The 22,706-nt window shown below is 47.6% G+C and overlaps 1 protein-coding gene across 1 annotated transcript in view; it reads left to right on the forward strand.

The window, feature by feature from the left end:
* The window catches only part of LOC139279435 (N-acetyl-beta-glucosaminyl-glycoprotein 4-beta-N-acetylgalactosaminyltransferase 1-like), a 980,786-nt gene that overhangs the window by 789,270 nt on the left and 168,810 nt on the right, over positions 1-22,706 (forward strand). The gene's annotated exons all lie outside the window — the stretch shown is intronic.

Genomic DNA, 22,706 nt, shown 5'->3' on the forward strand with positions numbered 1-22,706 from the left:
AGACAAAAGGCAGGTACCTATAGGCCGGTTAGTTTAACATCTGTAGTGGGGAAAATGCTTGAAGCTATCATTAAGGAAGAAATGGCGGGACATCTAGATAGGAATAGTGCAATCAAGCAGACGCAACATGGATTCATGAAGGGAAATCATGTTTAACTAATTTCTTGGAATTCTTTGAGGATATAACGAGCATGATGGATAGAGGTGTACCGATGGATGTGGTGTATTTAGATTTCCAAAAGCATTCAATAAGGTGCCACACAAAAGGTTACTGCGGAAGATAAAGGTAAGCGGAGTCAGAGGAAATATATTAGCATGGATCGAGAATTGGCTGGCGAACAGAAAGCAGAGAGTCGGGATAAATGGGTCCTTTTCGGGTTGGAAATCGATGGTTAGTGGTGTGCCACAGGGATCGGTGCTGGGACCACAACTGTTTACAATATACATCGATGACCTGGAAGAGGGGACAGAGTGTAGTGTAACAAAATTTTCAGATGACACAAAGATTAGTGGGAAAGCGGGTTGTGTAGAGGACACAGAGAGGCTGCAAAGAGATTTAGATAGGTTAAGCGAATGGGCTAAGGTTTGGCAGATGGAATACAATGTCGGAAAATGTGAGGTCATCTACCTTGGGGAAAAAAAAATAGAAAAAGGGAATATTATTTGAATGGGGAGAAATTACAACCTGCTGCAGTGCAGAGGGACCTGGGGGTTCTTGTGCATGAAACTCTTTTGGAGTTTACCTGTAAAACATAAACATTAATCGGTGCCACCCGACCTGGATGACACACCAGATATTTACAAGGCCCATTTTTTTTCCTTTTTTGTGTTTTTTTTTTGTGTTTTTCTTTTCTTTTTTTTTGGGCACTAAAATCACATTTTTTTTTTCCCTCCAGTGCTCTCTATAAAAGGGGAGGGGGACACTAAAAGCACCGGCAATTAAAACAAATTAAACTTTAAAACGTAAAATCAAATTAAAATTTGGTTGCCGGGCGTGATGATGCACTCCAGTCCCTCCGGTGCCTGTGCATGAAACTCTTTTGAGTTTACCTGAAAAAACATAAACATTAAACCGTGCCACCCGCCTGGGTGACACAGCAGACATTTTCAAGGCCCCTTTTTTTTTTCCTTTTTTTGTGGTTTTTTTTTTCTTTCTTTTTTTTTGGTTTTTTTTTGGGGCGCTAAAATCACATTTTTCCAAGTGCCCCCTATAAAAGGGGAGGGGGACACTAAAAGCACCGGCAATTAAAACAAATTAAACTTTAAAACGTAAAATCAAATTAAAATTTGGTTGCCGGGCGTGATGATGCACGCCAGTCCCTCCGGTGCCTGTGCATGAAACTCTTTTGAGTTTACCTGAAAATAAACATAAACATTAAAACCATGCCACCCGCCTGGGTGACACAGCAGACATTTTCAAGGCCCCTTTTTTTTTTTTCCTTTTTTTTTGGGGCGCTAAAATCAAATTTTTCCAGTGCCCCCTATAAAAGGGGAGGGGGACATTAAAAGCACCGGCAATGAAAACAAATTAAACTTTAAAACGTAAAATCAAATTAAAATTTGGTTGCCGGGCGTGATGATGCACGCCAGTCCCTCCGGTGCCTGTGCATGAAACTCTTTTGAGTTTACCTGAAAATAAACATAAACATTAAAACCATGCCACCCGCCTGGGTGACACAGCAGACATTTTCAAGGCCCCTTTTTTTTTTTTCCTTTTTTTTTGGGGCGCTAAAATCAAATTTTTCCAGTGCCCCCTATAAAAGGGGAGGGGGACATTAAAAGCACCGGCAATGAAAACAAATTAAACTTTAAAACGTAAAATCAAATTAAAATTTGGTTGCCGGGCGTGATGATGCACTCCAGTCCCTCCGGTGCCTGTGCATGAATCCCAAAAAGTTAGTTTGCAGGTGCAGCAGGTAATCAGGAAGGCGAATGGAATGTTGGCCTTCATTGCGAGAGGGATGGAGTACAAAAGCAGGGAGGTCCTGCTGCAACTGTACAGGGTATTGGTGAGGCCGCACCTGGAGTACTGCGTGCAGTTTTGGTCACCTTACTTAAGGAAGGATATACTAGCCTTGGAGGGGGTACAGAGACGATTCACTCGGCTGATTCCGGAGATGAGGGGGTTACCTTATGATGATAGCTTGAGTAGACTGGGTCTTTACTCGTTGGAGTTCAGAAGGATGAGGGGTGATCTTATAGAAACATTTAAAATCATGAAAGGGATAGACAAGATAGAGGCAGAAAGGTTGTTTCCACTGGTCGGGGAGACGAGAACTAGGGGGCACAGCCACAAAATACGGGGGAGCCAATTTAAAACCGAGTTGAGAAGGAATTTCTTCTCCCAGAGGGTTGTGAATCTGTGGAATTCTCTGCCCAAGGAAGCAGTTGAGGCTAGCTCATTGAATGTATTCAAATCACAGATAGATAGATTTTTAACCAATAAGGGAATTAAGGGTTACGGGGAGCGGGCGGGTAAGTGGAGCTGAGTCCACAGCAGGCTCGAGGGGCTAGATGGCCTACTCCTGTTCCTAATTCTTATGTTCTTATCTGCAAAGGGCCTAAAGCCTGTTTCACATATGCATAAAAGTTGCTTCTTGTGTGTACTTACCCAATGTGGCGGGTTGTGCGTTCCCAGTCAAAAATGTGCGTCTGCTTCCTGCTTGTCTGCCTTGGATGTCTGTGGACCAATTTCTAGGCCAATACCTTATCCTGTCCTTACCCAACATCCACACAACTGCACCTTTGACAGAAGCTGTGAGTAGCGGTCAGGAGTGGGAATCTTTGGCTGATTTTACTTCTTCTTAACCCAGGGACAGAACCGACCAAAACTCCAGTTGACACTCTAGCGAAGCATCTGAAGCCTTTCTGGTCCGTGTAGCTCAGCTATTCACTGGATAAACCTACTGAATCATCGGGAAGCTTAAGGATAAAAATTCCAAAGATTCGGGGGGCGAAATTGCCCTGCTCCCTGATTGGAGGCGGTAACATTCTGGGGCTGGGATTTTTTGCACCCGGTGCAGAAGTCCCATCCCTGCCACGAAATTGCCCTTACCACCCCTCAAAAGAAGTGGAGCGCAATCTCACTCCGCGTAGCGCTGACGCGCTTCAACGCCCCTCGTCATTGCTTAAAGGGGAGGGCCGCTGTGCACTCTGCAAGGCCTCTGATGGACTCCAATAGGCCTCCAGGGCAGTGTACGACCGAGCCTGCAGCTCGGCACCCAAACCGTCGAGCCGACATCCGGCAGGCAAAGAAAGATGACGGCCAAGGAAGCTGACGCCCTCCCCTTTAAGGAGCATCGCGAGCTGCGAAGCTGCCGTTGACATCTGCTCTCTCCAGCCTCGCAATTGCCCCCGCGGGACATTAAGGGGTCGGCGTGGGGCGGTGAGGGGTCGCCCCTCCCCCAGGGAGAAAATCTCCGCCGCCCCAGGAGGCGCTAATGGGCTATATAAAGTGGCAATTTTAGCCCTCTGTAGTGCCTCTTTTCCTGTATTATGGGCTCCCACTGCTCAGTGTGCAGTCCAGCTCATTCAATAACAAGGTCCGTGGAGTGTGATGTCGTAATGTTCTCAGACTACAGCTGAATATTGCATTGTTTAAAAAGGCGACGGTTTCCTGTATGAAAGAAAAAGAAAGACTTACATTTATATAGCGCCTTTCACGTCCCAAAGCACTTTACAGCTAATGAAATACTTTTGAAGTGTAGTCACTGTTGCAATGTAGGCAATGTGGCAGCAACTGTGCACATAGCAAGCGCCCATAAACAGCAATGTGATCATGACCAGATAATCTGTTTTTGTGGTGTTGATTGAGGGATAAATATTGGCCAGGACACTACACTTCTTCAAAATAGTGCCATGGGATCTTTTACATCCACCTGAGAGAGCAGATAGGACCTCAGTTTGACATCTCATCTGAAAGTCGGCAGCTCCGACAGTGCAGCACTCCCTCAGTGTTGCACTAGATTTTTGTGGTCAAGTCTCTGGAGTGGGACTTCAATCCATAACCTTCTGACTCGGAGGCTAGAGTGCTATCAACTAAACACGGCTGGCATAGGACTGGGCATGAAGACGAGCACATTTTCTGCATGAAGTGTTAGCACAGGGAAATTTGAAATCACAGCCATTCGGCGCATGCTTTTCAAGCTTAGCTCACTTCAAAAGGCAGTTGATAAAGTACCACATAATAGATTTGTTAGCAAAATTGAACCCCGTGGTGTAGTGGCTGCATGGATATGACATTTTCTAAGGGACAGAAAGCAGAGCGTACTGGTGAATGGTTGTTTTTCAGACTGGAGAGAAGTATACAGTGGTGTCCCCCAGGGGTCGGTGTTGGGACCACTCCTCTTTTTGATATATATTAATGACCTGGACTTTGATATACAGGGTATAATTTCAAAGCTTGTAGGTGACACAAAACTCGGAAATGTAGTAAACAGTGAGGACGATAGTAACAGACTTCAGGAGGATGTGGACAGATTGGTGAAGTAGACAGACACATGGCAAATGAAATTTAATGCAGAGAAGTGTGAAGTGATGCATCTTGGTACAGAGAATGAGGAGAAGCAATATAAATTTATTGGTACAATTTTAAAGGGGGTGCAGGAAAAGAAGGTGCTGTATGTATAGAAGTCTTTGAAGGTGTTAGGACAAGTTAAGAAGTCTGTTAAAAAGGCATACAGAATCCTTGGCTTTATAAACAGAGACAGAGGCCTAGAAATTGGAAAACGGGCGGGGGCACCGCCCAGTTCTATTTGCTTGTGCCTGTGCCTGTTCTAAGTGGAGCAGGCAGAATGCAACATTTCTGCTGCCTGCTCATTTACATGCTCAACGGGGGCAGGGCGGGGGGCTGCAATATAGGGTGCAGTCTACTGGCTAATAAAATTTGGCCTGGGCTCTCTCCAGAGGTGCTTTGTTACAGAAGCACCTCATTATCAGGTAAAAGCAAGGCATGGCGCAACACCCGACAGAAAGGGCAAAATGTTTCTCAGATGAGGCACCAGGGGCCTTAGCCCTGGGGGTCCAATGACGACAGGATGTCCCATACCCGCATGGGGGCAAGATGCCTTCACGGTTGGATAGCAGAAGGATCTGGTAGGAGAAAGTTCAATCAGTCAGTGCGACAAGTGTTGACCCCAGTGCCGCAAAACATCTAATGACCTCAAGCGGCTGGTCAAGGTGAGTGACGGCTTCAGCAAATGCCATACCCACCATCTGCACCACACTGCTCAATGCACCACACCCCCATCACTCACCTATCAACAATTTCTGGCTATTGCCACTCATACCTCACAATCATAGCTTCACTTCACCCTCACACACTTGCCACCGCTGCAAGACTCAGATCCACATCTCATGCCTTGCACACACTACCAGCTATTCAACCATGGCAGCCACATCACGCAAACATGTTGAACTACACACACTGACATACTTCCCTTTCTCCTGCAGGCAACGGTGACTCATAACCGCCGAGTGCAGCAGCGGGAGGTGGCCAAGCGAGGGTTGAGAACCAAACTAACCTGGAGGAATCAATGCTCCAAATAATTGGAGGGGCTGTGACAGAATCCATGGTGAGCAGAGAAGTGGAAGGCATCACTGAGGTTGACATTAAGCTCATACCTAATCCTCCTTCTCACATCCCACTTCCTGCTCATCCCCACAATCTCTTCTCACAAGCTGCTGATGGTGTATGTATAGATATATTGCTACCCACCCCCCCACCCCCCATCCCCGCCTCACCACAACCTGACCCTTATGCCTTTCTGCTATCAGATACGCAACAATTAACCAGCATCTCCCTGAACTTGAGGAAGAGAATGATGGAGGAGAAGAAGAAGACACTTATACCAGCACTGCATCTGACACTCGTAGACACCAGCTCAGAAAATGGCACTGTGCGGAATTTAGGGGTTAGTATAGAGCGGATCTGCATAAGGTGAATCACCAAGACCAGAGGGCTGAGCCAGGCCAGGTGGAAATGCTGGCTTGGGTGACGGTTCCCCTGAGGGCGAGCTCGAGCACAAGTTCTGCTCCACAGGATTTAGCTGACGACCTCGATGAAGCACCCTTCAGAAGAAGGGTGATGGGTATGCACACAAAAATGCTGGGTGCAATGGTAAGCCTGCCAGCGGGCCTCGTGTTGGTGTCGAGGGATTTTACACAGAGCTTGGAGCCCATGATTTCCAAGATGGAAATGATGGGCAACTCCGTGAGAGATTTTATGGACCCAAAAATGATGCTGGATGTGTTGGACGATCTTGCAGGTTCCATTGCAGCACAGGCGGAAGTGACCGAATGTCTCACTGCTGCAGGGGAAGCTCAGCATGCTGTCAACGTCGCTGGATTTATGAGTGTCGAAAGGGCTTGCAGGATTTGCAGGGTGTCACAGCAGGCCAGCAATCTGTGCTCCAACAGATTGCTAGGAATGCTGAGGAGCCATCCAGGGGGAGTGGCAACGGGTCAGTGGAGCTGTCATCTCTCAGGATGACAGCATTCATACTTCCACCACTGTCACTCTGCCAGTGCCATTGCAGTTGCCTGTCAGCCAGCCAGCCCAGGCTGTTGCTGCCTTTGCCAGGGTGGTGCAGTCTACAGCTGGGCCTTCCAGGTCCACTTCTGCAAGGCCATCTACAGTCTCCCACACTGAAAGTCAGCAGCCTTCCACCAGCCATGCTGTAGCCACTGGAGGAACACTTCTGTAAAGTCCTGTCCCTGCAATACAGATTCACACGAGGCACATACTGAAGTCAAGGTCACTCAGGACCTGCACCTTTATTACACAGCTCTCGAATGCCACACTTGCCTGAGACCTGTCCTTATATACCTGTCTGGGACAGGTATCCAGAGTCTCCTGCAAGTGAACCCCTAGTGGTAAGGTAAGCTTGTGGTTACAGGTCATCACTGGTTACAGTCATGTATAGCATGGTAAGATACAGCTATGTACAGTAGTGTGAGATACATGACAACTTCGTAGGAGCATTAAAGTTGTTAGAGCCACAGGAAAGATGGACACAAAGGGAATGCACAAGGGTGATTAGTTAATATTTTTCTTTTGATTTAAATTTGATGAATTTATGAATTTTGTTTGGAAAATGTGTTTTGTGGTGGCTCTCATTTCAGCTTTATGCCTGGGAGAATGTTGTGATATTCTGTGACAGAGGGATGGTATGATGGGGACTTTGGGATCAAATTTGGCCCACCCCTTTTTTCGGTGCACTCACCAGAGATGCGTCGACTTTTTGGGCTGAAAACGGCGGCGAAAAAATCTCCCCCGATTATGGCCACTGTGTGGCCTCTCCCGGGGCTTGGCGTGGTGTGGCCAGTCGATTGTGGGGCAGAGCTAGGGCCCTGCGCCAGAAACAGTGCCAGCAGCTCTGCACATGCGCGTTGGACTGTGCATGCACAGTAGCTCCTGCCCCCAGCTTCTGTGTGCGTGCTGCAGCATGGGACCCAATGCGTCCCGCCCCTATCCCAGGCCGAGTGGCCTGCCATACAAGCCGGCCGCTGCCTTCCTGGGCTAGAAGGCCACAACAAGCAGGTTGGTGCGGGGCCCAAGCCGGGGCGGCGGGGATGGGGTGGGGGTGGGGGGGCAGTTTTGATCTGGTGGGTGGGGGGAATTCCAAACCACAGGGTGGGTTCGATCACCAACCCCATGGGGGTAGGTTTGTTTGTAAAGGGCGGGCTGATGGTGGGTGAGTTTAGGTGACTGGGAGAACATAAGAATTATGAGCAGGAAGTACTTCTATTTTTTATTTGGATATTTTGAAGAAATTGTGTAAATATATTTTGTCTCTTTACTTTTATTTTTGTAGATTAAGCTTCCATGAATGCTTCTGTTGTATAGTAAATTAACTTTGCGAAGTTTGTCATATGTTCTGTATATCTGTTTGATCCTATTCACATTCTTTAGTCAAATCATTAAGTACCTACCTGCGCTGATTTCTTAACTCTCGGCAAGGGTTTTCTGTGCGGCCACAAATGGCCACATACGTTGGCCTAAGTTAGTTTGGAGCAACTATTAGCTGTCCAAAGTGGCCTAAATGGCCAAAACGGGCGTAGGTGGCTGGTAACGCCCCTTTTGAAAAAAATTAAACTAGACTAAAAAAATCCTAACTAACTCACTTACACTGGCGCAAATTGAATGTGCAAAATGGGGATTTTTAAGATACTCCAGAAAAATCAAATTGCTCCAAAAAAAACTGAGCAACTCCTGGACAATTTTGAGCCCTTAATACGCAACAGGGATCTGGGGTTTCATTCATTGGAACCGGAGTCTGATGAGGCGCTCATGGACAGCATCCATAACGGGAATTTTCTGCCTGCCTCCTTCTCTTCCGCCTCCTCCTCATCTTCCTTCTCATCTTCCTTCTCTTTTTCGTCTTCCTCCTCTTCCTCTTCCTCCTCCTCCTCCTCCCCTTCCTCTTCCTCCTTCTCAAGAGATGGTCCCAGAACCCGTGGTGACAAGGGCTGCAGGTTCACGATGGTCATGATGTGGAGCATGCAGCAGAACACCACAGAATGGGACACCCGCACCGGCAAGTACTGGAGGGCTCTTCCCATGCAGTCAAAGCACCGGAACCGTTGCATAATAGTCTGCTCGTTGCATAATAGACGTTCTTTATGGCGGCATGGTTGCCATTATAAGAGTGCTAGCCACGAGTGGTAAGGTTATGGAGGGGAGACATCAGCCAGTGCAGAGCGAATTGCCTTTGTCTCCGAGCAGCCATCCTTGGGTTTGATGTGGTGGCTGGAAGATTGCTAACATACCAGATTGGAGCAGGATGAAGGCATCATGATTGCTGCCAGGAGAATGGGCATTCGCCTTCATGATGGGCTGGGCGTGGACGCACAACAAATGTACGTGAAGTGAATGGTAACCTTTGCGATTACGGAACATCTCAGGATTGGTATACCCTGCCTGCAAAACCATGTGTGTGCAGTCGATGGTGCCCTGTACCATGCGGAAGGCAACGATGGATGGCGAACTAGGAAATGTTAGCTATGTTACCTGCTCCAGCCTGGAAGGATACGCTGGTGAAACAATTCTGGGCCACGGACACCTTGAGGGCCACTGGCAGCACCTCTGCTCTGCCTCGATGCTGCGGGTCTGGTTCCAAGAGGTGGCAGAGTTCTATGACCACCTCCTTGGTGAAGCGGAGCCTCCAATTCACGCTCCTGGCTTAAATGCAGGTCGGAGAAGTGCTCTCTGAAGACCCGAGGAGGGCAAGGCCTCCTGCTGAGAGCCCTCCTGCTCCTCCTCCTCCCTCTGTGAGCATCTTGTCCTCTTCTTTGCTGCCTCTGCACCATCTCCCCGTCATGTTCAAGCACGAGGGGGACTGCAATTAGAGCCCCCATGACTGGGAGCATGTGGTGTTAGCAGAACCCTTTAAATGAGAAGCAAGGCCTTCTCCACTTACAGAAACACTCCGTGACATCAGCTACTTTAAACAACTTCAGAAACTTGGACGGAGCCAGTAGAACTGACAAAACATGTGGGTAACGTACTCTGCTTGCTCTCTACTGTACACCATGCAGCTCACTGCCTTGGTTTGCATATTATGTATAGTCCACCGCCTCTCACCTGCACTTTAGACTATGCACTATGCTAACCATTTCCCATGCTCCATCTATTACACTGTGAACATTCCTGTCCTGCTTTTAGTGCTCAGCGGCTAAACGAACACCACTCTACATAGCGCATCAATAATTAATTGCAGTCTATTTGTTCAATGATTCACCTTCTCTTCAGCCACAAATTAATTTAAACTCTGTCGCTTGCATCATTGTGAATCTAAGTACCCAACCCATTATATTTTTTTAATATACTTATTCTTGGAATGTGGACATTGCTGGCAAGGCCGGCATTTACTGCACATCCCTAGTTGCCCTTGAGAAGGTGCTGGTGGGCTGCCTTCTTGAACCGTGGCAGTCCCTGTGGTGAAGGTACTCCCACAGTGCCGTTAGGTAGGGAGTTCCAGGATTTTGACCCAGCGACAAAGAAGGAACGCGATATATGTCCAAGTCAGGATGGTGTGTGACTTGGACAGCATCTTGCATGTGGTGGTGTTCCCATGTGTCTACTGTCCGTGTCCCTCGAGCTGGTTTAGATCACGGGCCTGGGATTTGCTGCCAAAGAAGCCTTGGTGATGTGCTGCAGTACATCTTGTAGATGGTACACAATGCAACCAAAATATTATGCTGATGGAGGGGTTGGATCTCTAGGCTAATGGATGAAGTGCCGATCAAGCAGACTACTTTATCCTGGATGGTGTTAAGCTTCTTGAGTGTTGTTTGAGCTGCACCCATCCAGGCAAGTGGAGAGTATTGTGTTCTGAACACAGATGAGACTGCACACAGGGAGGTTAAAGTAATAGTGATCTCAATCTTTATTAAGACACTCCAGAGTGAGGAACAGGCCTTAGGGGCAGGGTTATATACAGTGCTCCCAAGGGATGCTGGGATCCCTTGGGACTTCAGGGGATGCACTCCCTGGTGGCGGAACATGGAAGTGCATGCTTTACAGATACACAATATCACTCCCTCCCAAAGTCAAAGTGAAAACTATTTACAAGGTGAGGTGGTCGGGAGCCTTTCTTTCCCTGGTGGATCGCCTCGGTACAAATGTCTGTTCTGGTGTGTTGGCTGTGCCCTCGCTGGGCTGGCGTGTTGTTGGCCTTGCAGATCTGCTGGGTGAGCCTGGCCTTGCTGGGCTGTTGGGCGTGATGGGTTCGCTTTCCTAGTCCGGGGTGGTGTCGTTGATCCTTTGGGTGTGTGTTGTGGGCTCGAAAAAGGTGGTGTCTGCTGTGGGTTGTTCAGGGCAGTCTCATTTGGTCCAGGTGCTTTCTGCAAATTTGTCCATTGTTTAGTTTGACTATAAACACCCTACTCCCTTCTTCAGCTATCACCGTGCCCGCGATCCACTTGGGACCATGTCCATAGTTTAGCACAGGGTCATTCAGATTAATTTCCCGTGACACAGTGGCGCGACCATCGTTTACATTTTGTTGCTGCCGCCTGCTCTCTACCTGATCATACAGGTTAGGGTGAACCAGCAAGAGTCTGGTTTTAAGTGTCCTTTTCATTAGTAACTCAGCCGGGGGCACCACTGTGAGCGAGTGGGATCTCGTGCAGTAGCTCAGTAGTACTCGGGATAAGCGGGTTTGGAGTGAGCCTGGTGTGACTTGTTTGAGGCTCTGTTTGATTGTTTGTACTGCTCGCTCTGCCTGACCATTGGAGGTGGTTTAAACGGGGCCGAGGTGACATGTTTGATCCCATTGTGGGTCATGAATTTTTTAAATTTGGCACTGGTGAAACATGGCCCATTGTCACTGACCAGTATGTCAGGCATGCCGTCGGTGGCAAACATGGCCCTCAGGCTTTCAATGGTGGCGGTGGCGGTGCTTCCCGACATTATTTCACATTCAATCCATTTTGAAAAGGATCCACCACCACCAGGAACATTTTACCGAGAAACGGTCCCACATAGTTGACATGGATCCTTGACCATGGTCTGGAGGGCCAGGACCACAAACTTAGTGGTGCCTCTCTGGGCGCGTTGCTCAACTGAGCACACATGCTGCACTGCCGTACACAGGACTCTTATTCAGAGTCGATACCGGGCCACCACACATGGGATCTGGCTATCGCTTTCATTATTACTATACCCGGGTGTGTGCCGTGGAGATCCGAGATGAACGTCTCCCTGCCCTTTTTGGGTAGCACTTCGCGGTTACCCCACAACAGGCAGTCTGCCTCAATGGACAGCTCATCCTGTCATAGCTGAAACAGCTTGATTAGCTCTTGCATTCCAACGGAATTGCTGGCCCAGCTCCCATGCAGTACACAGTTTTTTTACTTGGGACAGCAGAGGATCATGGCTGATCCAAATCCTAAACTGGCGGGCTGTGACAGGTGATTTATCATTTTCAAATGCTTCCATGACCATCAACAAGTCTGCGGGCTGCGCCACCATCAACAAGTTTGCAGGCTGCGTCATTTCCACCCCCGTGGTGGGCAATGGTAGCCGAATGAGATCATCCGCACAGTTCTCGGTGCCTGGCCTGTGGCAGATGGTTTAGTTATATGCTGTGCACGAGTGCCCACCTTTGTAAGCGGACTGAGGCATTAGTATTTATCCCCTTGTTTTCAGCGAACAGGGATATGAGGGGCTTGTGATCGGTTTCCAGCTCAAATTTGAGGCCAAACAGGTACTGATTCATTTTCTTTACCCCGAACACACACACTAATGCCTCTTTCTCAATCATGCCCTCTCGGCCTTAGACAAGCTCCTGGAGGCAGAGGCGACAGGTTGCAACTTCCCCGTAACGATAGCTTGTTGTAATAAACACCCGACTCCATACGACGACGCATCACATGCTAGCACGTCTTTTACATGGGTTATACAATACAAGCAGCTTGTTGGAGCATAAAATGTTTCTGGCTTTCTCAAAAGCAATTACTTGTTTTTTTCCCCATACCCAGTTCTCACGTTTACGCAATAACTCATAGAGGGGCTCTAAGAGGGTGCTTAACCCCGGTAGGAAGTTACCAAAATAGTTGAGGAGTCCCAGGAACGAGCGCAGCTCCGTGATGTTCTGTGGCCTGGGCGCATTCCTGATAGCCTTTGTCTTGCCGTCTATGGGCCAAATGCCGTCCGCTGCGATCTTTCTCCCCAAAAATTCCACTTTATTTGCCATGACTACGCATTTCGACCTCTTCAGCCGCAGCCCTACGCGATCAAGTCGCTGGAGGACCTCCTCCAGGTTTTGTAGGTGCTCGACGGTGTCCCGACCCGTGACCAATATATCGTCCTGAAAAACCACCATGCGTGGTACCGACTTGAGTAGATTCTCCATGTTTCTCTGGAAGATCGCTGCAGCCGACCGAATTCCAAACGGGCATCTGTTGTAGATGAACAGTCCCTTGTGCGTGTTGATGCAGGTGAGGCCCTTCAAAGATTCCTCCAGCTCCTGTGTCATGTAGGCCGAAGTCAGGTCGAGCTTGGTGAACGTCTTGTGTCCTGTCAGCATCGCAAATAGGTCGTCTGCCTTAGGTAGCGGGTATTGGTCCTGGAGCGAGAAACGATTAATAGTTACTTTATAATCGCCGCAAATCCTGACCGTGCCAACACTTTTGAGTACTGGAACAATTGGGCTGGCCCACTCGCTGAATTCCACTGGGGAGATGATGCCCTCGCATTGCAGCCTGTCCAGCTCGATTTCCACTCTCTCCCTCATCATGTGAGGTACCATTCGCGCCTTGTGGTAAATGGGGCGTGCCTCTGGGACCAAGTGGATCCGCACCTTCGCCCCAGAAAAGTTTCCAATGCCTGGCTCAAAAAAGGAAGGAAATTTGTTGAGAACCTGGGTACATGAGGCCTCATCGACATGTGATAGCGCTCAGATGTCATCCCAGTTCCAGCGCATTTTGCCCAGCCAGCTCCTTCCAAACAGTGTGGGGCCATCGCCCGGGACAATCAGAGTGGCAGTTCGTGCACGGTGCCCTCGTAGGTGACCTTGACCATGGCGGTGCCCAGGACAGTGATAAGCTCTTTGGTGTATGTTCTCAGTTTCGTGTGGATGGGGCTCAGAGCTGGTCTGAATGCCTTGTTGCACCACAGCCTTTCAAACATCTTTTTACTCATGATGGATTGGCTAGTGCCGGTGTCCAGTTCCATGGCTACGGGTCAGCCATTCAATTTTACATTTAGCATTATAGGTGGACATTTCATCGAAAATGTGTGCACCCCATGTACTTCAGCATCTGCCTCCTCTCTGTGAGGCTCGAAATTGCTTTGATCCACCATGGACCGATCTTCCTCTGCCATGTGGTGGTTATCAGGTTTTACAGAGCTTGCAGCTCGTCAGCAAGCTCGTTAGAGGTGCCCCATTGTTCCACAGCTCTTGTAAACATTCCCTTTGAAGTGGCATGAATAGGCTGAATGGAAGCCTCCACAACGCCAACAAGGTGTGAATTGCCTTGCATTCATCCTTTGTTGCGGACTCTGAGTCATCTGGGTCACTTGAGGCCTGCTGGCAGTTGCAGACTCGTGGTTTCTGCCCTGTACATTTCTGCTCGCAAACACAGTTCCAGTTAATTTATGAATATTGCTAGCACTTGTGTGCTGAGAGAATTGTTTGGTGTTATCACTGGAGGACATAAACGCCTGTGCTATCGCAATGGCCTTACTGAGGGTCGGCGTTTCTACAGTCAAAAGTTTTCGTTGGATGGTCTCGTGGCCAATGCCCAGCACAAAAAAGTCTCTGAGCATTTGCTCCAGGTAGCCATGAAACTCACATTGTCCTGCAAGTCACCTTAGCTCGGCGACGTAGCTCGCCACTTCCTGACCTTCTGATCACCGGCACGTGTAGAACCGATACCTCGCCATCAGCACGCTCTCCCTCGGGTTAAGATGCTCCCAAACCAATGTATGCAGCTCCTCATATGACTTATCTGTGGGTTTCACCGGAGCCAGAAGATTCTTCATGAATCGGGTCGGTGCCCCGCAGACCGTGAGGAGGACCGCTCTCCTTTTTGCAGCGCTTCCTCCTCCGTCCAGCTCGTTGGCTACAAAGTACTGGTCTAGCCGTTCGAAATAGGCTTCCCAGTCCTTCTCAGAGAACTTCTCCAGGATGCCCACAGTTTTCTGCATCTTTGCGTTGGATTCGTATACTCGTCGCCAGTTATTGTGTTCCTAACACAGATGAGACTGCACACAGGGAGGTTAAAGTAACAGTGTCCTCAGTCTTTATTAAGACACTCCAGAGTGAGGAACAGGCCTTAGGGGCCGGCTTATGTATAGTGCTCCCAAGGGATGCTGGGATCCCTTGGGACTTCAGAAGATGCACTCCCTGGTGGCGGAACATGGGAGTGCATGCTTTACAGTTACGCAACAGAGAGTATTCTAACACACTCATGACTTGTGCCTTGTAGGTGGTGGAGAGGCTTTGGGGAGTCTGGAGGTGTGACATTCGCCACAGAATACCCAGCATCTGAACTGCTTTTGTAGTCAGGGCATTTAAGTGGTTCAGTTTCTGGTCAGAGGTAAACACTATGATGTTGATGGTAGGGGACTTGGCGATGGTAATGTCATTGAATGTTAAATGGAGGTGGTTAAGCTTTCTCTCTTGTTGGCAATGGCCATTGCCTGGCACTTGTGTGGCGTGAATTTTACTTGCCACTTATTATTTACAAGGGTATCCAGATACAGAAACTGTGGCTAACAAGGGAAATTCAGGATAGTGTTAAATCCAAGGAAGAGGCATATAAATTGGCCAGTAAAAGCAGCAAAACTGAGAGTTGGGAAAATTTTGTAATACAGCAGAGGAGGAGAAAGGGTTTCATTTAGAGGGGGAAAATAGAGTATGAGAGGAAGCTTGCTGGGAACATAAAAACTGACTGCAAAAGCTTTAATAGATATGTGAAGAGCAAAAGATTAGTGAATACAAATGTAGGTCTCTTGCAATCAGATTCAGGTGAATTTATAATGGGGAACAAAGAAATGGCGGACCAGTTAAACAAATACTTTGGTTCTGTTTTCACGAAGGAAGACACAAATAAGCTTCTGGAAATACTCGGGCACCGAGGGTCTAGTGAGAAGGATGAACTGAAGGATATCCTTATGAAGCGGGAAATTGTGTTAGGGAAATTGATAGGATTGAAGGCCAATAAATCCCTTGGGCCTAATAGTCTCCATCCCAGAGTACTTCAGGAAGTGGCCCTAGAAATAGTGGATGCATTGGTGATCATTTTCCAACAGTCTATCGACTCTGGATCAGTTTCTATGGACTGGAGGGTAGCTAATGTAACACCACTGTTTAAAAAAGGAAGGAGAGAGAAAACGGGTAATTATAGACCAGTTAGCCTGACATCAGTAGTGGGGAAAATGTTGGAAACAATAATTAAAGATGAAATAGCAGCGCATTTGGAAAGCAGTAACAGGATCGGTCCAAGTCATCATGGATTTATGAAAGGGAAATCATGCTTGACAAATCTTCTGGAATTTTTTGAGGATGTAACTAGTAGAGGGGACAAGGGAGAACCAGTGGATGTGGTGTATATGGAATTTCTGAAGGCTTTTGACAAGGTCCCACACAAGAGATTGGTGTGCAAAATCAAAGCACATGGTATTGGAGGTAATGTACTGACATGGATAGAGAACTGGTTGGCAGACAGGAAGCAGAGAGTCGGGATAAATGAATCCTTTTCAGAATGGCAGGCAGTAACTAGTGGAGTGCCGCAGGGCTCAGTGCTGGTACCCCAGCTCTTTACAATATACATTAATGATTTAGATGAAGGAATTGAGTGTAATATCTCCAAGTTTGCAGATGACACTGAACTGGATGGTGGTGTGAGCTGTGAGGAGGACGCTAAAAGGCTGCAGGGTGACTTGGACAGGGTAGGTGAGTGGGCAACTGCATGGCAGATGCAGTAGAATGTGGCTAAATGTGAGGTTATCCACTTTGGGGGCAAAAACACGAAGGCAGAATATTATCTGAATGGTGGCAGATTTGGAAAGGGGAAGGTGCAATGAGACCTGGGTGTCATTGAAAGTTGGCATGCAGGTACAGCAGGTGGTGAACAAGGCAAATGGTATGTTGGCCTTCATAGCTAGGAGATTTGAGTATAGGAGCAGGGAGGTCTTACTGCAGTTGTACAGGGCTTTGGTGAGGCCTCACCTGGAATATTGTGTTCAGTTTTGGTCTCCTAATCTGAGGAAGGACGTTCTTGCTATTGAGGGAGTGCAGCGAAGGTTCACCAGACTGATTCCTGGAATGGCGGGACTGACATATGAGGAGAGACTGGATCAACTAGGCCTTTATACACTGGAGTTTAGAAGGATGAGAAGGGTTCTCATAGAAACTTATAAGATTCTGACAGGACTGGACAGGTTAGATGTGGGAAGAATGTTCCCAATGTTGGGGAAGTCCAGAACCAGGGGACACAGTCTTAGGATAAGGGGTAAGCCATTTAGGACTGAGATGAGGAGAAACTTCTTCACTCAGAGACTTGTTAACCTGTGGAATTCCCTACCGCAGAGAGTTGTTGATGCCAGTTCATTGGATATATTCAAGAGGGAGTTAGATATGGCCCTTACAGCTAAAGGGATCAAGGGGTATGTAGAGAAAGCAGGAAAGAGGTACTGAGGGAATGATCAGCCATGATCTTATTGAATGGTGGTGCAGGCTCGAAGAGCCAAATGGCCTCCTGCTGCACCTATTTTCTATGTTTCTATGTTTCTGTGTAAGGCGATCAGGTGAGTATGAATATTTGTATTCTGAATGGAAAGTAGGAAGGAAATGAATTCAATATATCCTCCTGAGGTCTCCACCATCGCAGAAGCCAGTCTTAAACCAATTTGAATCACTCCACATTGTCAAGAAGTGGCTAAGCGCACTGGATACAGCAAAGGCTATGGGCCCTGACAACATCCCGGCTGTCGTGCTGAAGATTTGTGCTCCAGAATTAGCCTCGCCTCTAGCCAAGCTGTTCCAGTACAGCTACAAGACTAGCATGGTTCCGACAATGTGGAAAACTGCCCAGGTATGTCCTGTCCATAAAAAACAGAATAAATCCAATCTGTCCAATCACCACCCCATCATTCTACTCTCAATCATCAGCAAAGTGATGGAAGGGGCACTTCACTGCTTCAAGCGGCACTTACTCAGCAACAGATGCTCAGTTTGGTTTCGCCAGAACCACTCCGCTCCAGACCTCATTACAGCCTTGGTCCAAACATGGACAAAAGAGCTGAATTCCAGAGGTGAGTTGAGAGTGACTGCCCTCGACATCAAGGCAGCATTTGACTGAATGTGGCATCAAGGAGCCTGAGTAAAACTGAAGTCAATAGGAATCAGGTGGAAAACTCTTCACAGGCTGGAGTCATACCTAGCACAAAGGAAGATGGTTGTGTTTGTTGGAGGTCAATCATCTCAGCCCAGGACATCGCTACTGGAGTTCCTCAGGGCAGTGTCCTAGGCCCAACCATCTTCAGCTGCTTCATCAATGACCTTCCCTCCATAAATTCAGAAGTGGGGATGTTCACTGATGATAGCACAGTGTTCAGTGCCATTTGCAACTCCTCAGAATATGAAGCAGTCTGTGCCTGCATGCAGCAAGATCTGGATGACATTTAGGCTTGGGCTGATAAGGGCAAGTAACATTCTCGCCACACAAGTGCCAGCCAATGACCATCTCCAAGAAGCGAGTGTTTAACCACCTCCCCAAGATATTCAACAGCATTACCATCGCCGAATTCCACACCAGCAACATTCTGCGGGTCACCATTGACCAGAAACTTAACTGGACCAGCCACATAAATACTGTGGCAACAAGAGCGGGTCAGAGGCTGGGTATTCTGTGACAAGTGTCTCACCTCCTGACTCCCCAAATCCTTTCCACCATCTACAAGGCACAAGTCAGGAGTGTGATGGAATACTCTCCACTTGCCTGGATGAGTGCAGCTCCAGCAACACTCAAGAAGCTCGACATCATCTAGGACAAAGCAGCCTACTTGATTGGCACCCCATCCACCATCTTAAACATTCACTCCCTGCACCACTGGCGTACCGTGGCTGCAGTGTGTACCATCTACGAGATGCACTGCAGCAACTTGCCAATGCTTCTTCGGCAGCACCTCCCAAACTGTGACCTCTACCACCTAGAAGGGCAAGGGCAGCAGGCGCATGGGAGCGCCATCACCTGCAAGTTCTCCTCCAAGTTAATATCATCCTGACTTGGAACTATATTGGCGTTCCTTCATCGTCGCTGGGCCAAATTCCTGAAACTCCCTTCCAACAGCACTGTGGGAGTTCCTTCATCACAAGGACTGCAGGGGTTCAAGAAGGCAGCTCACCACAACCCTCTCAAGGGCAATTAGGGATGGGCAGTAAATGCTGGCCTTGCCAGCAACGCCCACATCCCGGAACAAATTTTTAAAAAGTATATCAGGGAAGCTCTGTGATGCCTTCAGATTATAAATAAGAGGCATGAACTCTCATTTGGATTGAGCAGGGAAACATTCACATGAGGCATTTTGAAAAAAAATATATATTTTCAGTATTCTCCTTGCATCAATCCCCCAGATTTCCTTTACCTAATTCAATTCAGATTTCTTAATTAGAATGTACAGAGCTGGAGAAAATCATTCCAGTCCATCTGGCCAGTTCCTGTGTCCAGGAAATATCATATCCATTGATACCTCTCGCACGCCTCTACCAAGTTTGTCTCCAGGTATTTATCCAACACTGTTGAATTAACTGATGAAATCAGACCCCATTATCACTTCATCCCTTTTGGTGGTCCATTCTATACATTCACAATTTTCTGTGTAAAGTTATTAGGCCAGAAATTGGTGGCCTTACTGCCGGCTGCCACTGAGTTTTTTCGTCACTCTCCCCTCGGTGACAGATTCTTCTTTGGCAGGAGGGGAGTACCGCTGGAACCGCCCGCTGACGGCCACTGGCGGCCAAGTCGCATAAGTGACCTGTCGCCCGTCGAGCTGCCATATTGGTGTGGGCGGGAGTCGGTGGCAGCAGGGCGAAGGACCGCTGTGTGGAGGCAGGTCTAACCCCGACGGTAAATAAAAAGACCTGCAAAAAAAACTTAGTGAACATGTTTAACAATTTTTTTTTCAGCGTTTTACCTGTACGGGGTTCCCTGAAGGTGTTCTGTTATTTGACCGCTGGGCGGTACTGCCATCTCTTTCAGAGGGATCTTCCTGGCAAAGTACCGCCCGGTCTCTCAGCGGTCCTTTGGGTGGCACTTGGGCGGGCCTTGGCTTTGACCACATTCGGGCCCATTAAATCTATACAATTATTTCACTCCTCTTCTAAACTGAAAGCTATGCCGTCTTGTTATAGAATCAGTAACCATATTAAACACATTCATGTTTATCGTCGCTACCCTTTAGGACTACTTCCAGATAAGACCAGCCCCGAGCCATCTTTTCTTCCAGTTTCCAGTTTCTACAGCCTCTCCTCATAACATAGGTTCCTAATCCCAATGATTAATTTTATTACCTTTTGCTGCACCCTCTCCAAGTCTTTCTTCAAACACAGTGAGCAAAATTATACACAATACTGTACTGCAAGTGGGGCTGGACCAACACCCCATGTAAAATTTGAAATACTTCCTAATATTTGTGCTCCAATGCTCTGCTACAAAGGCCGATATCCTTGTTGCTCTTTCTACTCTTGATGCGCTCTATACTGATAGCTTCAATGATCTATTCACCAGTGCACCCGAATCCGTCTCCTGTGCCATGTTCTGAAAGGTAATAACCATTTAGCTGAAGCAAACCAATTGCTCAGTGGCAGTATTCCTGTCCCTGAGTCAGAAGGTGTAGGGTTCGGATCCCAGTCCAGGCAGTCCCAGTGTATGGAGCTCTGGCTCACAATCCTGGGGTGATAGCCAGCAGGATACTTGCGTGCAGTGGTTGCCTCATTGTATGGGTCATGGGAGCCATATAGGACTAATCACCTTATCGGCTGGTATAAAGATGGTTATGGCCATGGAAGGAGATTTCACGTGATGGCCTGTTAATCAGGCTGTGAATCCTTCCACTGTTACACATCGTTTTCCAAGGGAAGTGCGTGAAGATATGAAAACAACACATCAGACCACCTGTAACGGCAGCACATACTGATGTATTTAGATGCATTTAAAGGGTTTGATGTTGGGACTAGTGTGATAATGAGCATATATCCCTGTGTACCTGGCCATTCTGTTCACCACCACTCCTTGGCTCACATGGCCGCTTGTGAATGACTCGGGACTTCTTATCAATATTATAAACTCTTCTAGAAGAATGGCCAAGTCCTGGCCTGTCAGACTGTTACTCAGCCTGCGAGTCCTTCCACTGCTTCAGACTATTCCCCAAGGGAAGAGTGTGATGATACAGAAACAACAACAATGTTATGTATGCAATAATTGTTAGACTGAGTACCTTGACCTTGGCTCTGCTTTACTAAGGCCCAAAGTGACTAATATACAAAATGGCTGGCCTTTTATACTTGGGTGGCACACACGTGCGTGCAGCCCAATGGCCTCCAACGGTGACGCCATCTAGTGGCTAGTGATTCCAGAAGTACATACATGACAAACAATATAACCAGTTAGCTTATATTGCTGCTGTTTATTATCTTTCCCAGTCTTGTGGCTTTGGTGATGCACAGCCATCAGAAAATGCTCTCTGAAAATGCAAACGAAAGAAAGACTTGCACTTCTGTAGCACCTTTCACGATCTCAGGTCATTGCAAAATGCTTTACAGTCAATGAAGTATTTTTGGAGTGTAGTCACTGTTGTAATGTAGAAAACGCGCAGTCAATTTGCGCACAGCAAGCTCCCACAAACAGCAACGTGATAATGAGCAGATAATCTGTTTTTAGTGATGTTGATTGAGGGATAAATATTGGCCAGGACACCAGGGATAACGCCCCTGCTCTTCTTCGCCATGGAATCTTTTACATCCACCCAAAAGTGCAGACAGGGCCTCATCTAAAAGACGGCACCTCCGACAGTGCAGCACTCCCTCTGTACTGTTCTGGAATATCAGCCTAGATTTTTGTGGGCAAGTCTCCGGTGTGGGACTTGAACCCACGACCTTCTGACTCAGATTCTATGAGACGAGAATGCTTCCAACTGAGTCATGGCTAACACTTCCAAGAATCGGCCTTGAGTAAACCTACATTTTATTCAGCTAATTGGAAAGTACACCGAGACGTGAAATGCTGTTTTTTTAATGATTATAGTCGAGGTCAGTTGTGCAAAGATGGGAACCTATATTTTAGTGATGTACTATTTTAGTCATTCTTACACGCTCATCTGAAATCCCTTTGCTTTCTGTTGAGGTTAATGATGGATGGCGGTAATAACTGTGAGAGTGCCCAACTGCTGATGACAATGTCAGCACTTTAAAGGCACCTTCAGGTAATATAATAGCTATTTGCTTTGATAAAGTCTGCTCAGTTAAGCAATGATAAATGAAAGTATTTTGTCAACTCGTGACTGATGAAATAGCGGATTAGGTCGGGCAGAAGCAAAGCACACCAAATATCCAGGTCCTACACGATGTTTAACAGTGTCTCAAGGCATCAGTGTCCATTTGCAGGTTCTCCTTATAGCATTCATTGCATCGATCGGTGGACCTTTGATCACTGCCAAATTATTGCTTTCCCTCCCTCTTCCCTTCATCGATCCGCCCCTGTGGTACAAGCTGTCAGGAGAAGTGCCTTTATTTTATCCTGATGATTAGATATTTATGCAATATAACATGACCTAACCTTAAGTCTAGATCATGTTGATCACTTGGTTTATGTCAATGATTTACTTGTATCTCTGAATGACAAGACAATAAGTGTGAGTTTGCTGTGTATATGGAGCAGCCTGTCACTCTGAGAATGCTGGGGGAGAAATTTGCATTGTTTGCACCTCCTGTTAGTGCCCATGGTGGGGGGGGGTGGCGCTAATGGAGCACAAATTATTTCTCGCCTGGCGGGGGTGCTAACATTTTTTTCTCTCGGCCAATTTACTGGTCCGGTCTTTCGTCCTGTATTTCGTGGGGTCCCTGCCGCAATGGTGCAGCCACAGCACCCCACATCCCCCGTGGCATAGTGGCAGAATGGCCACCAATTTTCAGTGGAATGCCCATCGTTCGCGTAATTGCCCTCAAGAGTTTTTCTATATCCGGCCCGCTCCCTCCACT

This window comes from Pristiophorus japonicus, chromosome 14 (assembly GCF_044704955.1).
Source record: "Pristiophorus japonicus isolate sPriJap1 chromosome 14, sPriJap1.hap1, whole genome shotgun sequence".
In the NCBI taxonomy this organism is placed as follows: Eukaryota; Metazoa; Chordata; class Chondrichthyes; family Pristiophoridae; genus Pristiophorus; species Pristiophorus japonicus.